The sequence below is a fragment of the Nelumbo nucifera genome, chromosome 8 (assembly GCF_055504915.1).
Source record: "Nelumbo nucifera cultivar China Antique chromosome 8, China Antique-T2T, whole genome shotgun sequence".
In the NCBI taxonomy this organism is placed as follows: domain Eukaryota; kingdom Viridiplantae; phylum Streptophyta; class Magnoliopsida; order Proteales; family Nelumbonaceae; genus Nelumbo; species Nelumbo nucifera.
The window spans coordinates 45,238,530-45,254,310 of NC_142656.1; the positions used below are offsets into that span (position 1 = coordinate 45,238,530).

A 15,781-nucleotide genomic window follows, 5' to 3' on the forward strand; every position below is an offset into this window, starting at 1 on the left:
TCGCGTCTCCAAACTCCGAATGGGCTGATTCAAAATCCATTGGAAAGATAAGAGAAAAAACCACAACTTTCATGTTTTGAACATTCGCAGATTCGGCCTGCATCGAAGTCAAATCCGGGCCCGAAGGCGGGGCAATTTCGTAGTAAGGCCCAATCTGCAGCTGAAGCCCAACTCGCAAAAAAGCCTGGCTGAAGCCCAATTCGTAGAGGAGGTCTATTACGAATCTAAGAACAAGAAACTAAGAAGAATCCTTCTAAATTTAAATTCTTGATGTAATCATAGAGTAAAAAAAGGATTGAGTTCAAGAGATAAAGAGATAGGATTAGAATTAGGATAGGACTTTCTATTTCTTGAAAAGGTTAACTTCAAGAGAAAGTAGGGGACCACCCTCTCCCCTTTGATCTAAAAGAAGGAGGGGGCGGACTAGGAGGATGATCACTTGATCACTGACTCATTCAATCATTCAACTTCTGATCTGAATCAAGAAGCAAGGAGCAATCAGTCAAGAAGGGTTCAAGAAAGGTTCAAGAATTCAAGAAATTTGAAGAAGAGGAGATCTCAGCACCATGGGCGAATTCAAGAGTTCTTTCTTCCCCTTTGTTTGTTTTAATTCTTCCATTATGAACTGATTCATTTCTTGCTAGGGCTATGGAAAGCCTAACCATGTTAATGAATATATTTTTATCTTCTTGATTTATCCACGATTGTGATTTCCATATAGTCTATGAATTATGGTGCTTAATGCAATTAAGAGCTTGGCCACCTCTTAATTGATTTGGGTTATGTGAATGAATTGAGAGAGGAATTCACATAATCGACAGAATAATTCATAGTGTGAATTGAATGGTATATAGAGATATATATACATGATTCATCTGAATTTAATGGTTTTCTTGGACTTAATGCACTTCCATCTTGAGAGCTCTACTTGAGAGATCGAAGGGTTACCTGATGGGCGTAGGTTTAATATATCTCGAGAGAGAATATTAAATAAATTTGTGAAAATCTCAGCTTATGGGAATAACAATTAGTCTTGGATAATTGGACCCATCAATATTCATTGCATTGGTTAGGTGGACCAAAAGTCCTAGCGATTCCATCATTTGCATATTCGATTAGTGATCACCCTTGTTTTTATTTTCTTTTTTCAGTTTTATTTTCAGTAGTTCTTGCTTCCTAAAATCTGAATTTCGATTGTCCAAATAATTAGGGAAGACTGTGATTCTAATACTTATTTTGTTAAATCCCCGTGGGAACGATATTATTATACTACTTGATAACTAGTGCCCTTGCTAGAGTTATATATTTATAGCTATCAAGTTTTTGGCACCGTTGTCGGGGATTTAATCCTAAAATAATATTAGAATTTGTTAACCTAGATTAATTTGGACCTTTTATTTCTGTTTTTTTATTATTCTATTTTCCTTTTACTTCTTTTTATTTCTGTTATTATTTTTATTTTTATTTGTTTGTTCGAATTTTTGTTGGTTCAGATTTACTAGTGCGTCACACGCACTAGATAGGAAGGGTTAGCTGAATTCAATCCAGAAATTGAAAGGACCCTTCGCTTGTTGCAAAGGGCCAACAAAGGAAAATCAAGAGAAGAGGTTGTTATTTGCAAACCAGCCATAGAGATAGAAGGAGAGATGGCAGAAGGAAATCGCACCCTCTTGGATTATGCTTGTCCAAACATTGATGGGGCGACATCTAGCATTTGCAAGCCCACCATCCATGCAAACAATTTTGAAATAAAGCCCACAATAATTCAAATGATCCAAACAAGCATTTAGTTTAGTGGGTTACCAAGGGATGACCCTAATGCACACATTGTTAACTTCCTTGAAATATGTGATACATTTAAACACAATGGAGTTAGTGATGATGCGATTAGGCTAAGATTATTTCCTTTTTCATTGCATGATAGAGCTAAAGATTGGTTCAACTCACTCCCTGCAGGAAGCATCACCACTTGGAATGATTTAACCCAGAAATTTTTGGCTAAATATTTCCCACCCTCCAAAACAGCAAAATTAATTAATGATATTACTACTTTTGCTCAATTTGAGAGGGAGTCCCTGTATGAAGCATGGGAAAGATTTAAAGAGTTGCTTAGGAGGTGTCCTCACCATGGGATACCAATTTGGTGACAAATACAAACCTTTTATAATGGTATTACCCCTTCTAATCGGTCCATTATTGATGCAGCCGTAGGTGGTACCATCATGAGAAAAACTCCAGAGGAAGCATATGACTTAGTGGAGGAGATGGCATTGAACAGCTACTAGTGGGGCAATGATCAAACCAATCATAGGGGAGTACACCACATTGATTCCTTTGCATCCTTATCTGTGCAAATAGCCAATTTAAATAAAAGACTGGATAATTTTAGTATTGCAGCTGTTAATACAACATCTAGCATCTCATGCGATTTATGTGGACAAATAGGACATGCCAATTCTGATTGTCAATAAAATAGTCCTTTTATTTCCCATGAGAATGCTAATTTTATCTCTCATGCTGGCAGGACAAATTACAACCCATATTCAAATACATACAACCCAGGGTGGAAGAGTCATCCCTACTTCTCTTGGAGCAACAATAACAATCATCAAAAGGCACCCATGGGATTCCAACCACAACTGCCTCCACAAGAGAAAAAGAGCAATCTGGAGGAGATGATTTCTAAGTTCATCAACACTGCTGAAGCAAAATTCCAAAGCCATGAAACAACAATTAAGAACTTAGAAGCTCAAATGGGGCAGGTTGTGAGAATGTTATCAGAAAGGAAAGAAGGAAGGCTGCCCAACAACACAGAAAAAAATCCCAGAGAACATGTGAATGCCATAGCCCTAAGAAGCGGGAAGACAATCGGTGAAACCCAAGAAGATGACAAGGAAGCTGAATCGGTCAATCTGCAAAAGGAGAATGAGGGAAGTACCCCTAAACTAAATTTACACGAAATCCATCTCCCTATTCCCTACCCAAGAAGAGTTTTGAAGGCCAAATTAGATAAACAATTTGAAAAATTTTTGGAAGTATTTAAAAAGATTCACATTAACCTTCCTCTTCTTGATGTGTTATCACAGATGCCCAAGTATGCAAAATTCCTAAAGGAGGTGATGTCCAACAAAAGAAAATGGGAGGATTGCGAGATGGTAAAATTAAATGAAGAATGTTCAGCCATTCTTCAAAATAAGCTACCACCAAAACTGAAGGATCCAGGGAGTTTCTCTATACCCTGCACCATAGGAAATGCTGAATTCGATAAAGCCTTGTGTGATCTTGGTGCTAGTATAAATTTAATGCCTTTCTTTATTTTTAAGAGACTTGGATTACATGAACTAACACCTACCACCATTACCCTACAACTAGATGATCGAAGCATCAAATACCCTAGGGGAATAGTGGAAGATGTCCTAGTTAAAGTAGGGAATTTCATCATCCCTGCTGATTTCATTGTGTTGGATATGGAGGAGGATAGATCGATGCCATTAATTCTAGGGAGACCCTTTCTTGCAACCGGTAATGCTTTAATTGATGTACAAAAGGGTCAACTTACTCTTAGGATTAATGGAGAAGAAATGATATTTAATGTTTTTCAAACCCTGAAGTATCCTAACACTAAAGAACATGAAGTTTATGTAATCGACTCCATTGATGTGGTCGTAGCAGAAATTAATAAATCAAAGATAGATGACCCACTTGCAAACTGTCTCATTAATACTGGTAATAACATGCAGGTAGTGGAGGATGGGCCGGTACTACCATTAGATCATTAATACTGGTAATCAAGAAGAATGCAAGCCAAGAAAAGGGAAGTTTCTACCATTAGATGGGCCGATCTCCTCTAAACAACTATTACCCTCCATCAAAGCACCTCCAGCTTTGGAACTCAAACCCTTACCCTTTCTTTTAAAATATATGTTTTTGGGAGACAGTTCCACCTTACCTGTAATCATCTCTTCTGATTTGGCAGGCCTCCAAGAGGAAAAGCTTGTGAGGGTACTCAAGCAACACATATCGGCCATAGGATGGAGCATTACAAACATAAAAAGAATCAGCCCGTTGGTATGCACACACAAAATTCTGATGGAGGAAGGCTGCAGTCCCAAGGCACAACCACAAAGGAGGCTGAATCCAAAAATGCAACAGGTGGTAAAGGCAGAAATTCTGAAATGGCTCGAAGCAGGTATTATTTATCCAATTTTGGATTCATCATGGGTAAGTACCGTTCAAGTCGTACCAAAGAAAGGTGGGATGACTGTAATCATAAATGAAAATAATGAATCAACTCCCACAAGAACAATAACTGGCTGGAGGGTGTGCATAGACTATCGAAAATTAAATGAGGCCACCAGGAAAGTTCACTTTCCATTGCCATTTATTGATCAGATGATAGAGAGATTTGCAGGGCACGAATATTATTGCTTCCTGGACGGCTACTCTGGGTACCTTCAAGTACCCATTGCACTAGTAGATCAGGAAAAAATCACTTTTACTTGCCCTTATGGAATCTTTGCCTTTAGGAGAATGCCTTTTGGACTATGCAATGCCCCTGCCACTTTCCAACAGTGTATGATGTCATTATTTGGTGACTTCATTGATGATTTCATGGAAGTCTTCATGGACGATTTCTCTATTTATGGATCATCATTCGATGAATGCTTGATTAATTTGGAAAAGGTACTCCAAAGGTGTGAGGAATCTAACATTGTTTTAAACTGGGAAAAATGCCATTTCATGGTTAGAGAAGGAATCGTTCTAGGGCATAAGGTGTCTTCCCGGGGCATCGAGGTTGATAAAGCTAAAATAGAACTAATTGAAAAATTACCTCCACTACAATCAATAAAAGATGTTAGGGGCTTCCTCGGGCATGCCGGCTTTTATAGGCGGTTCATCAAAGATTTCTCAAAAATCGCCAGGCCCCTAACAAACCTGCTAGTTAAGGATGTGCCTTTTGATTTCAATGATGATTGTTTGCAAGCATTCAACACCCTTAAAGAGAAATTGGTTCAAGCCTCGATTGTATCAGCTCTTGAATGGGAACTACCCTTCGAAATAATGTGTAATGCAAGCAATGATACCTTAGGCACAGTTTAAGGGCAAAGAAAAGATAAGAAATTTCATACCATTTACTATGCAAGTAGGACCATGAATGAAGCACAAAAAAATTATTCCACTACCGAAAAAGAACTACTTGCAGTAGTATTTGCTATTGAAAAATTCAGATCCTATTTGCTCTTATCTAAAGTCATCATATTCACTGACCATGCTACCTTGAGGTATCTGCTTGCTAAGAAGGATGCAAAACCTAGGCTGCTACGATGGATCTTGCTGTTGCAAGAATTTGATTTAGAAATTAAGGACAAAAAGGGTAGTGAGAATACAGTGGCTGACCATTTATCAAGGCTGGATGAAAAGTATGTTGAAAATATTGATAATTCAGCCTTACATGATGAATTCCCAGATGAGCAACTTTATGCGATTAATGATAATAATGAACCTTGGTTTGCTGATTTGGCTAATTTCTTGGCAGGGAATGTGATGCCTCTTCACCTGACATATCAACAGAGAAAGAAAATTTTCTCTGATGTGAAATATTACTTGTGGGATGAACCCTACTTGTACAAAATCTGCAGGGACGGCTTGATAAGGATATGTATTCCTGAAGAGGAAGTACAAAGTGTCATACAATTCTGCCATGACAAAGAAGCAGGAGGTCACCATGGAGCATCAAGGACTGCTTCAAAAATTCTTCAAAGCGGTTTGTATTGGCCATCACTCTTTAGGGATGTATTCAAATATGTAAGTGCTTGTGATCATTGCCAAAGGACAGGTAATATCTCCCGAAGAAATGGGATGCCCTTGAGCAACATACTTGTCTGCGAAATATTTGATGTGTGGGGCATCGATTTCATGGGACCCTTTCCAAAGTCTGTTAATAATTCTTATATACTTGTGGCTGTGGACTATGTGAGCAAATGGGTGGAAGCATGTGCCTACCCTACTAATGATGCTCGAGTTGTTATTAAATTCATGAAAAAATTCATATTTACCCATTTTGGAACACCTCGAGCCATCATAAGTGATGGGGGGAAGCATTTTTGCAATAGGCAATTTGAACAACTGTTAAATAAGGATGGTGTTACACACCGAATTGCAACCCCTTACCACCCTCAGACTAGCGGCCAAGTAGAAGTCTCTAATAGGGAATTAAAGCAGATTTTAGAAAAAACGGTTACCACATCCAGGAGAGATTGGTCCTTAAAGTTAGATGATGCACTTTGGGCTTACCGTACTGCATTTAAAACCCCAATTGGTATGTCGCCCTACCAACTAGTCTTCGGCAAAGCATGCCATTTACCCGTTGAGTTGGAACATAAAGCTTATTGGGCTACCAAATTTCTGAATTTTGAATTAAGCAACGTAGGTGAGGCAAGGAAACTTCAGCTCAATGAGTTAGATGAATGGAGGAATCACGCTTACGAGAATGCCCGCACCTACAAAGAAAAAACCAAGGCATGGCATGATTCTAGAATTGCTGGGAAGGAATTCAAGGAAGGAGATAAGGTGCTGCTCTTTAATTCTCGCCTAAAGCTCTTTTCTGGGAAATTGAAAACTAGATGGAGCGGACCTTTTGTGGTGGCTAAGGTATTCCCGTATGGAGCAATTGAACTACATAATGATGATGGGAGTACATTCAAGGTAAATGGACACCGGTTGAAACATTATATTAAAGGAAAGCAACCCATCCACCATGGGTCCATTCTCTCCATGAAACCGCCATGAAAGAAATGTGAAAGTCAAGCTCACGACTTAAAAAGAAGCGCTTGTGGGAGGCAACCCATTAAGTTTGTTCAGTTTTTTTCTTTTTTTCTTATGAGTGTGTTTTTCTCTTTTTAGTATCTCACATCTGTAGGATCTCAACGAGGCATTCAGGGAAGTCCTCTTAAATCTCTCTCCTTGTTCTTTTGATGCATTCCAAACATTGAGGACAATGTATATCTTAAGTGTGGGGGAGGAGTAAGGGGTTGATAAAATTTTTTGAACTCTAGCATGCTTTGATCATCATTTTTTATCTTTCCTTTTGATATTTCTGCTCCTTAGAGACTTGTTTTTGAATAATTGCAAACCACCTTGAATCATGTGCTTAGGCAGGATAGATAAGAAAGGATGCAGGCAAATCTAGCTAAACTTTCTGGCTATGGAAGGCATCTCAGTAGTTTGTGTTAGACAGTTTTGTATGCCCTTAGCTTCAATCAGAATGATGTACTTTATGAGTTTATTGTAAATGAATAAAAGTGCATATTTGATTCATGTTCCCTTGGTATGTTTCTGTGTAATACCCTTAAACTGGACACTTACTGAGACTCGTGTTAGTTTATAATGTTCACAGCATGTGGATCGGTCTGGGGAGACCTATCCTGACAAGGTTGACACAGTGGTGCCACCAAGTCGATTTGGGTGGCCTGTCTCAGCTGCCAGGGTGAGACCCTAGGCACATACAGTGTAGGATTAATTGAATCTTTAAACTAGACCAGATTTTTAGTATTGCCCTGGACCTTGGAGATTGATGGGCAAAATTGAAAAGTTACACCCGACCCCTAGACCCGATTATGATACTGCACTAAGTGTCGGATTGGGCTGTCTTTGATGTACCATTCAGTGAGATCCTTAGCGGGGGTCAAAACCTGGGTATTTTGGGATAGTCTGAGAATTCATCTGAGTGGGTGATCATAGTGACAGGATCAGCCCTTTGTCGGACAAAGGTAATGATCGGGGATGCACTCTCACTGATGGAAACCAAGAATGCCGGCAGCCGATTTCAACCGTTGAGATTTGTTTTGCAAAGTATATTTTATATGAGATATAAAAGTATATATATTATGGTTTCTAAAATGTTTGCAATAAGGTTTTATATCCCGGGATCCATATAAGTAGAGAGTGCAACACTGTTCCTTACAGCCGAGGGAGAGGTCCTCTCTTGTCGGGCAGTGTATGATCATTATGGGCTGAGAGGTTAAGTGTAAGACCATTGAGGATAATACCTGATGGGCTAATCTTGCATCTACCCATAGTCCCTGGGTGTTACAAGGTGGCTTGGCCCAGGGACTACTTAGGGTAGGTTTTGGGCCCATAGAGCCCATTTGATGGGTTTCAGGGGGTGCACTGTCCATAACAGTGTTTTCGGCCAGGCCTTGTAACAAAGGTTGGGCTGAACCCATGTGATTGATTTGTAGATCAATGCTTGAGTCCCACACCATACAAGGAAGCCCAACTAGGCAACAGTTAGAAAGGTTAAGTGAGCACATAAGCTTAATGGGCCTAAAGCCCATTTCGAACTGGGCTATTTTATTAGTTAATAATGGGGCGAATTTTGAGATGGATTAGCAGAAAGGATAGGGTCTTGACCCTATCCACTCAGAGTCCAGATTTGAATGTGATTCAGATCTAGAAACCTCCTAATGAGATTAAGAGAAAGCTAATCTAATCTGCAGATAAAATAAGGGTTTATCCCTATCACCTAAAAGGGGTCTTATCCAAATATGATTTGGATAAGCAGCCCCTAATTGGATTAGGAGCTGATCTTTTAGGTTAACAAAAGGAGGGGGCGGCAGCCTTTAGGAGACAGACAATCAGATTTTCTTCAGTGCTGAAATCACATGAAGAGAGAATTCTGCACCCTGCGAATTCTTTCTTGCCGCCTCCCTGTTCTTGCCGCACTGTTTTGCCAGTTCGATCTCCACCAGTGGGGGAAGTCAAGATTTGATCTTGACATCAGTTCTTGGAGGAAGATTCGATAGGAAGCTGTGCTCACGTGCCATCCTGCTGTTTCTTGCGAAGGACAGAGTTCTTGGAGAAAAACATTGCTGATTCTGCTCCATCCTGCACTGTGCCATCTTCAGTGGGAGCAGATTTTGGATCCTTCCTTGGGTGTGAACACCTCCATTGGGAGATACTGTTTCTCCGTATCAGGTATAATCCTCTCCTACTCCTTTTGGTTCAAATCTGGTTCAGTTTATGGTTCAAGAATGATCCTTGAAAATATGATTTTCTAAATAGGGAATGCGATTCCCAGTTGAAGGGAGAGAAATTTTTGAAATTCGCCCCTTTATTCTGCAATCTTTGGGCATCCATGGGATGGATCTCTCATCCCTTCAGTGGTATCAGAGCCATGGTTCAAATCTTGAACCAATTTGTTTCAGATCTGAACCTGCGCAAATGGGCAGAAGGCGTTCTACCCGATTTGCACAGACATGGGTTTTGGGAAATTTGTTCCCAAAATTAATGGGCGAATAATCTGAAATTAATTTTATATAAATCTGATTATTATTTAGAACTGTTCTTTATGATTTTCTTGATTTATGGGCTGTTCGTACAAGAGGAGATCGAATTCTTGGTTTGCGCAGGGAACCTTTAAGATTTGTAGTTTCTTGATTTATTCATTACTTTTGGTCTGTAAAAGGAGATTTCGCAGAGAAGGAAATTTCGCAGATGGGAGAACTACAATCTGCGAATTGCAGTTTATGAAACTGCAAACTGTGATCTAACCTCTGTTTTGCAGGATGGATTGTGCGAACAGCCCTGATTGACTGATTCTTGATTTTCTTTTATCAGTATTTAATTTCAGATTATTTTCTTAAATTAAAGATTTAATTAAAGATCAAACCCTAGACCCATTCGAACCAAGATTGGTTCAAACTGTTTAAGTGTGGGGGATTTGATGAGAGGAGAATTTATCATATTTTTATCCCCAATTATTCTGTCTTTTATACTAAATTAGCATTTAATTGGACTCATATCTCTTGTATTTTGGTTCAGGGTATGAAAGAAGGCATCAAGAGCAAAGAAAGACAAATCGGATGATTTTTCACAGTTTCGACATCATCCAGTGATCTGGGCCTAACTCGTATCTCCGGACTCCGAATAGGCTGATTCAAGATCCACTGGAAGGATAAGAGAAAAAGCCACAACTTTCATGTTTTGGGCTTTCACAGATTCGGCCTGCATCGAAGTCAAATCTGGGCCCGAAGTCGGGGCAATTTCGTAGGAAGGCCCAATCCGCAGCTGAAGCCCAACTCACAGAAAAGCCTGGCTGAAGCCCCATTCGCAGAGGAGGTCTATTACGAATCCAAGAACAAGAAAGCTAAGAAGAATCCTTCTAGATTTAAATTCTTGATGTAATCTTAGAGTGAAAAAAGGATTGAGTTCAAGAGATAAAGAGATAGGATTTGAATTAGGATAGGACTTTCTATTTCTTGAAAAGATCAACTTCAAGAGAAAGTAGGGGACCACCCTCTCCCCTTTGATCTAAAAGAAGGAGGGGGTGGACTAGGAGGATGATCACTTGATCACTAACTCATTCAGTCATTCAACTTCTGATCTGAATCAAGAAGCAAGGAGCAATCAGTGAAGAAGGGTTCAAAAAAGGTTCAAGAATTCAAGAAACTTGAAGAAGAGGAGATCTCAGCACCATGGGCGAATTCAAGAGTTCTTTCTTCTCCTTTGTTTGATTTACTTCTTCCATTATGAACTGATTTGTTTCTTTCTAGGGCTATGGAAATCCTAACCATGTTAATGAATATATTTTTATCTTCTTGATTTATCCACGATTGTGATTTCCATATAGTCTATGAATTATGGTGCTTAATGCAATTAAGAGCTTGGCCACCTCTTAATTGATTTGGGTTATGTGAATGAATTGAGAGAGGAATTGACATAATCGACAGAATAATTCATAGTGTGAATTGAATGGTATATAGAGATATATATACATGATTCATCTAAATTTAATGGTTTTCTTGGACTTAATGCACTTCCATCTTGAGAGCTCTACTCGAGAGATCGAAGGGTTACCTGATGGGCGTAGGTTTAGTATATCTCGAGAGAGAATATTAAATAAATTTGTGAAAATCTCAGCTTATGAGAATAACAATTAGTCTTGGATAATTGGACCCATCAATATTCATTGCATTGGTTAGGTGGACCAAAAGTCCTAGCGATTCCATCATTTGCATATTCGATTAGTGATCACCCTTGTTTTTATTTTCTTTTTTCAGTTTTATTTTCAGTAGTTCTTGCTTCCTAAAATCTGAATTTCGATTGTCCAAATAATTAGGGAAGACTGTGATTCTAATACTTATTTTGTTAAATCCCCGTATGTTGGGACAGTCTGAGAATTCATCTGAGTGTGTGATCATAGTGACAGGATCAGCCCCTTTGTCGGACAAAGGGTAATGATCGGGAATGCACTCTCTCTGATGGAAACCAAACTGCTAGCAGTTGATTTCAATCGTTGGAATTTTGTTTTGCAAAATTAATATATATATATATGTATATGTACGGTTTCGAAATGTTTGCAAATGGTTTTAATTCCCGGGATCCTTGTGAGTGGAGAGTGCGGCACTGTTCCTTGCAGCCGAGGGAGAGGTCCTCTCTTGTTGGGCAGTGCTTGATCATTAAGGGCTAAGAGGTTAAGTGTAATACCATTTAGGATAGTACTTGATGGGCTAATCTTGCACCTGCCTACAGTCCCTGGGTTTTTATAAGATGGCTTGACCCAAGGACCACTTAATGTAAGTGTTGGGCCCATAGGGTCCATGTGATGGGCTCAGGGGTTTACTGAGTTTTTCAGTGAATTCGACTGGGCCTTGTAATAAAGGTTGGGCCGAACCTATGTGGCTGGTGTGTAGATCAATGCTTGGGTCCCATGCCATACAAAGAAGCCCAACTGGGCAGCAGATTGGAAACTAGTTAATCACTGAACACTTAATGGGCCAAAAGCCAATTTCGAGCTGGGCTGATATGATCACCCATCTATGGGGCGGATCTGAGATTAATGTTAGCAAAAGGATAGGGTCCTTTAACCTTATCCACTCTGGGAGACCAAATTCAAATCAGATTTGAATCTGGTAACCTCCTGATAAGATCAGGAGTAAGCTAACTTAATCTGCAGATAGGATTAAGATAATCCCCTATCCAAATACTGATTTGGATTGGGATAACTCCTAATTAGGAGGTTTCTTAATCAAGAAGAAAGGAGGAGATAAACAAGAAAAACATATCAGATTCGAACAAGGGGTTTTTGATATAGCAAGAAAGGTTCCTGCAAAAAAGAGATCAGATCTCATTCATACTCCAGAGAGAAGAAAAGCAATTCAGCTATCTTCGTCCTTGGAGTTCTTCTCCAACCGCCGCCGCCATTGCTTCTCACAAGATTCGATCTTTGAAGAAGAAAGAAGTCAAGAAATCAGTTCTTGACATCAGTCTTGCAGAAAGGACTGAAAAGGATTCGGTGTTCAGAGTTTCCAGAGGATTCTTGCGAAGGATCCAGTGTGTAGGACGCACTCTTCTGGTTCCGTTCCACCCACAGCTGTGTCATCTTCAGCAGGAGCGGATCTTGGTGTCTTCTTTGGGCGTGAACACCAACTTTGGGAGATACTTCTTCTCCGGATCAGGTATATTCCTCCCTTTTCTTTTTGGTTCAGATCTGGTTCGATTATGGTTCAAGTAAGATCCTTGAATATTGTATTCTAAATTTAGGGAATATGATTCCTAGTTGGAAGAAGGTAGGAAAATTTTTTGAAATTCGCCCACCCATTCCGCAACGTTCTTGGCGTCCATTAGATGGATCCTACCATTATTTCAAGATGAGACTAATTAAAAGAGGTAAAACTTATGAGTAAGGGAGCTAAAACTAAACTATCAAATTATGAAAACAAAAAGAAGAGAAGTAAAGAACTATATTGAATGAAAAGCTATGTTAAAATGTACTAAATTAACAAAGTGGATAATGATGCTAAGAGTGATTGCCAAAACCAACACTTTAATTAATGAAATGTCTATGAAGTAACTCTAAAAATACCTAATAACCAGACGTGATGCCTAGAGATGGCCTGGGATCATTTTAGAATTAATTTAGCTAAATGCATGGATTAATAACTAAAACCAAGTTAACTTTCTACAGGTATATGTAAACATTATTGATGCACCCTAATTTCTAATGCATTTTTTTTTTTTGTTTAAGAATACTAGATGCTTGGGGTGAAAATCTAACGAATACACTGCAACAATTGTGACTAGAATTGAACTAAAACTGAATAAATGAAAAAGATAAACTAAAGAAAAATAAAAAACAAAAGAAACATTAAGCGATTGTTAGATTAATAAAGATTAATAAAAGCTATGAGATGCAAATGCACATGTAAATGATTAAGAACTCTAATAATGTCACGTCCTGATCCTACTTGACTACTGATACCAAAGTGGAAAAAAAGAAAAAAAGAAACAAGAAAAGTAATCAAAGTTCTAACTTATTAAAAACAAAGATTCAACTTATATTCATACGACACTAACTAATGAAGGTAACAATAAATGAAACACAAACTAATTTGTAGACCTATTTAGCAAAATCATGTCTATAAATGAACAATATCATTTTGATCTGTTCTGTTATGGGAATAGAGCAAAGGATTATACTGCTTAAAGAAGAACAAGTAATTAACTTACAAGTAATCAACTTTCTACAACTTATGAACCTTGCTCATTGCTTGACACCTCCTCATGCAGTCCTTGGTGAGTCTCTTGCAATGACCATTCCTTCTTTGAGCCTTCTTCTTTAGACATTCTTTGGAATTCTGAGTTATCACTCAGTGTAATATGTAGCTCAAGGTATAGAACAACTACTAAATGCTTGTAAATTTCTGCTACACTGATAATGCTTCAAGAAGGCTTCATACTTCTTCTCTTGAATTGAGGCACGACCCAAGGGTGTTCTTTGGCTTCAAACCGTTATGGAGGGACTGTAGGGATGTTGGAGAGTGAGTGGGGAAAGAGTGTAGGACATGGGTTAGGGAATCTTAGGGATGCTTGGGACATGAAGCGGGTATTTTCTACACTAGATAGTGTAGGATCTCCAGGCTTTCTTGTGTATCAAGGATGTGAGTAAGGGGTGGAATTTATAGATTTTTTGAGAGGGAAATGGAGGGCTGAGATGGGAGATAAGGGAGATCAATGGCTGATGTTTATGAAGGGATGGGAGATCCATCATATGGATGGCCGAAACCTGCAGGAGGGTTGGGCGAAATTTCAAAAATTTCTTTACTCCCATCCGAGAATCCTATTCACAATTTAGAAAACTGCATTTTCAAGGTTTGTTCTTGTAACCAAACCAGACCAAATTTGAAACCAAATTAAGGGAGGGATATACCTGATATGGAATCCATGCAAGAATGCTCCTCCCAATATAGGTGTTCATGCCCAAAGAGAGTACCAAATCCTCCCTCCATTGAAGATGACACAACTTAGGGTGAGGCAGGATCAGCAAGTAGTTCTTCACCAAGAACTATTGATTCTTCAACAAGAATCAAATAAGACAGTGAGCACAACTTCTAAATTGTTTCTTCTCGCAAGAAACAATATCAAGATCCAATCTTGATCGAATCCAAGAATTGGAGATCGAACAGGGTGGGGCGGCAAGAGCAGGAAGAAAAAGAGTAGAAGGCAAGAGCAGTCTAACTGTGTTGTCTTCTCTTTGTATTTAGCGAATGTGTCTTTGGAGGTTCGCCCTTCTATCTTATTTATAGCCTTAAAGAGGAAAATTCCTAATCCATTAGGAGTTTCCTAATCCAAATCTTTTATTTGGATCTGAACTCTTTAAGTGCTAAGGACAATCCCTTATCTTATCTACAGATAAAGATCAACCTTCCTGAACAATATAGGAGTTCCTATGATCTAATCCTTTATTTGGATCTGAACTCTTTAAGTGGATAAGGATAATTCCTTATCTTATCTGCTGATCCAAATCCCAGATGTGCCCCTATTTAATTAATCTAATTAACCCAGTTCGAAATAGGCTTTTAGGCCCATTAAGCTTTCAAACTCACTTCCACTTTAATGCTGGCTAGCTTGGCTCTCTTTGTATGGCGTGAAACCCTATCATTGATCTAGACATCAGCCACATGGGTTCAGCCTAGTCTCTGTTACAAGGTTTGGCCGAATTCACTATTGCATACTGTGAACCCCTGAGTCCATCACTATGAGCTCTCAATGGGCCCAACATTTACACTAAATCGTCCTTAGGTCCAGCCATCTTATGAAGGCCCAAGGACTATGGGCAGATGCAAGATTAGCCCATCAGGTATAACCCTCAATGGTTTTACACTTAACCTCTCATCCCATAATGATCAAACACTACCCAACAAGAGATGACCTCTCCCTCGGCTACAAGGTGCAGTGTTGCACTCTCTACTCACATGGATCTTAGAAATTAAAACATTTTGCAAACATTTTGAAACCATAATATATATATATGTATGTATATCTTTACATAAATATATTCTGCCAAACAAATTTCAACGGTTGAAATCAACTATCGGCAGTTTAGGTTTCCATTAGAGAGAGTGCACCCCCGATCATTCACTTTGTCCGATAAAGGAGCTGATCCTGTCACTCTGATCACCGGCCCAGATGAATTCTCAGACTGTCCCAAAATACCCAGCTTTTGACCCCCTCTAAGGATCTCATTGATTGGCATATCAAAGGCATCCCAATCCAACACCTAGTGCAGCATCATAATTGAGTCTAGGGGTCAAGTGTAACATTCCAGTTTTGCCCATCTATTTCCAAGGTCCAGGGCAATACTAGAATTTTGGTCCGGTTCAGCATTTCAAGAAAACCTACATTGCATGTACCTCAGGTCTCACCCTGGCAACTGAGACAAGCCACCCGAACCAACTTGGCGGTACATCAGTGTCAGCCTTGCCTGGATAAGTCTCCCCAG

General features: G+C 39.2%; 1 non-coding gene across 1 annotated transcript; it reads right to left on the reverse strand.

Moving 5' to 3' along the window:
- Positions 1-2,027: 2,027 nt before the first annotated feature.
- LOC148789965 (small nucleolar RNA R71) lies at positions 2,028-2,134 on the reverse strand. The gene has a single exon (XR_016079935.1). It is a non-coding gene; the product is annotated as a small nucleolar RNA R71 (small nucleolar RNA).
- Positions 2,135-15,781: the final 13,647 nt, after the last annotated feature.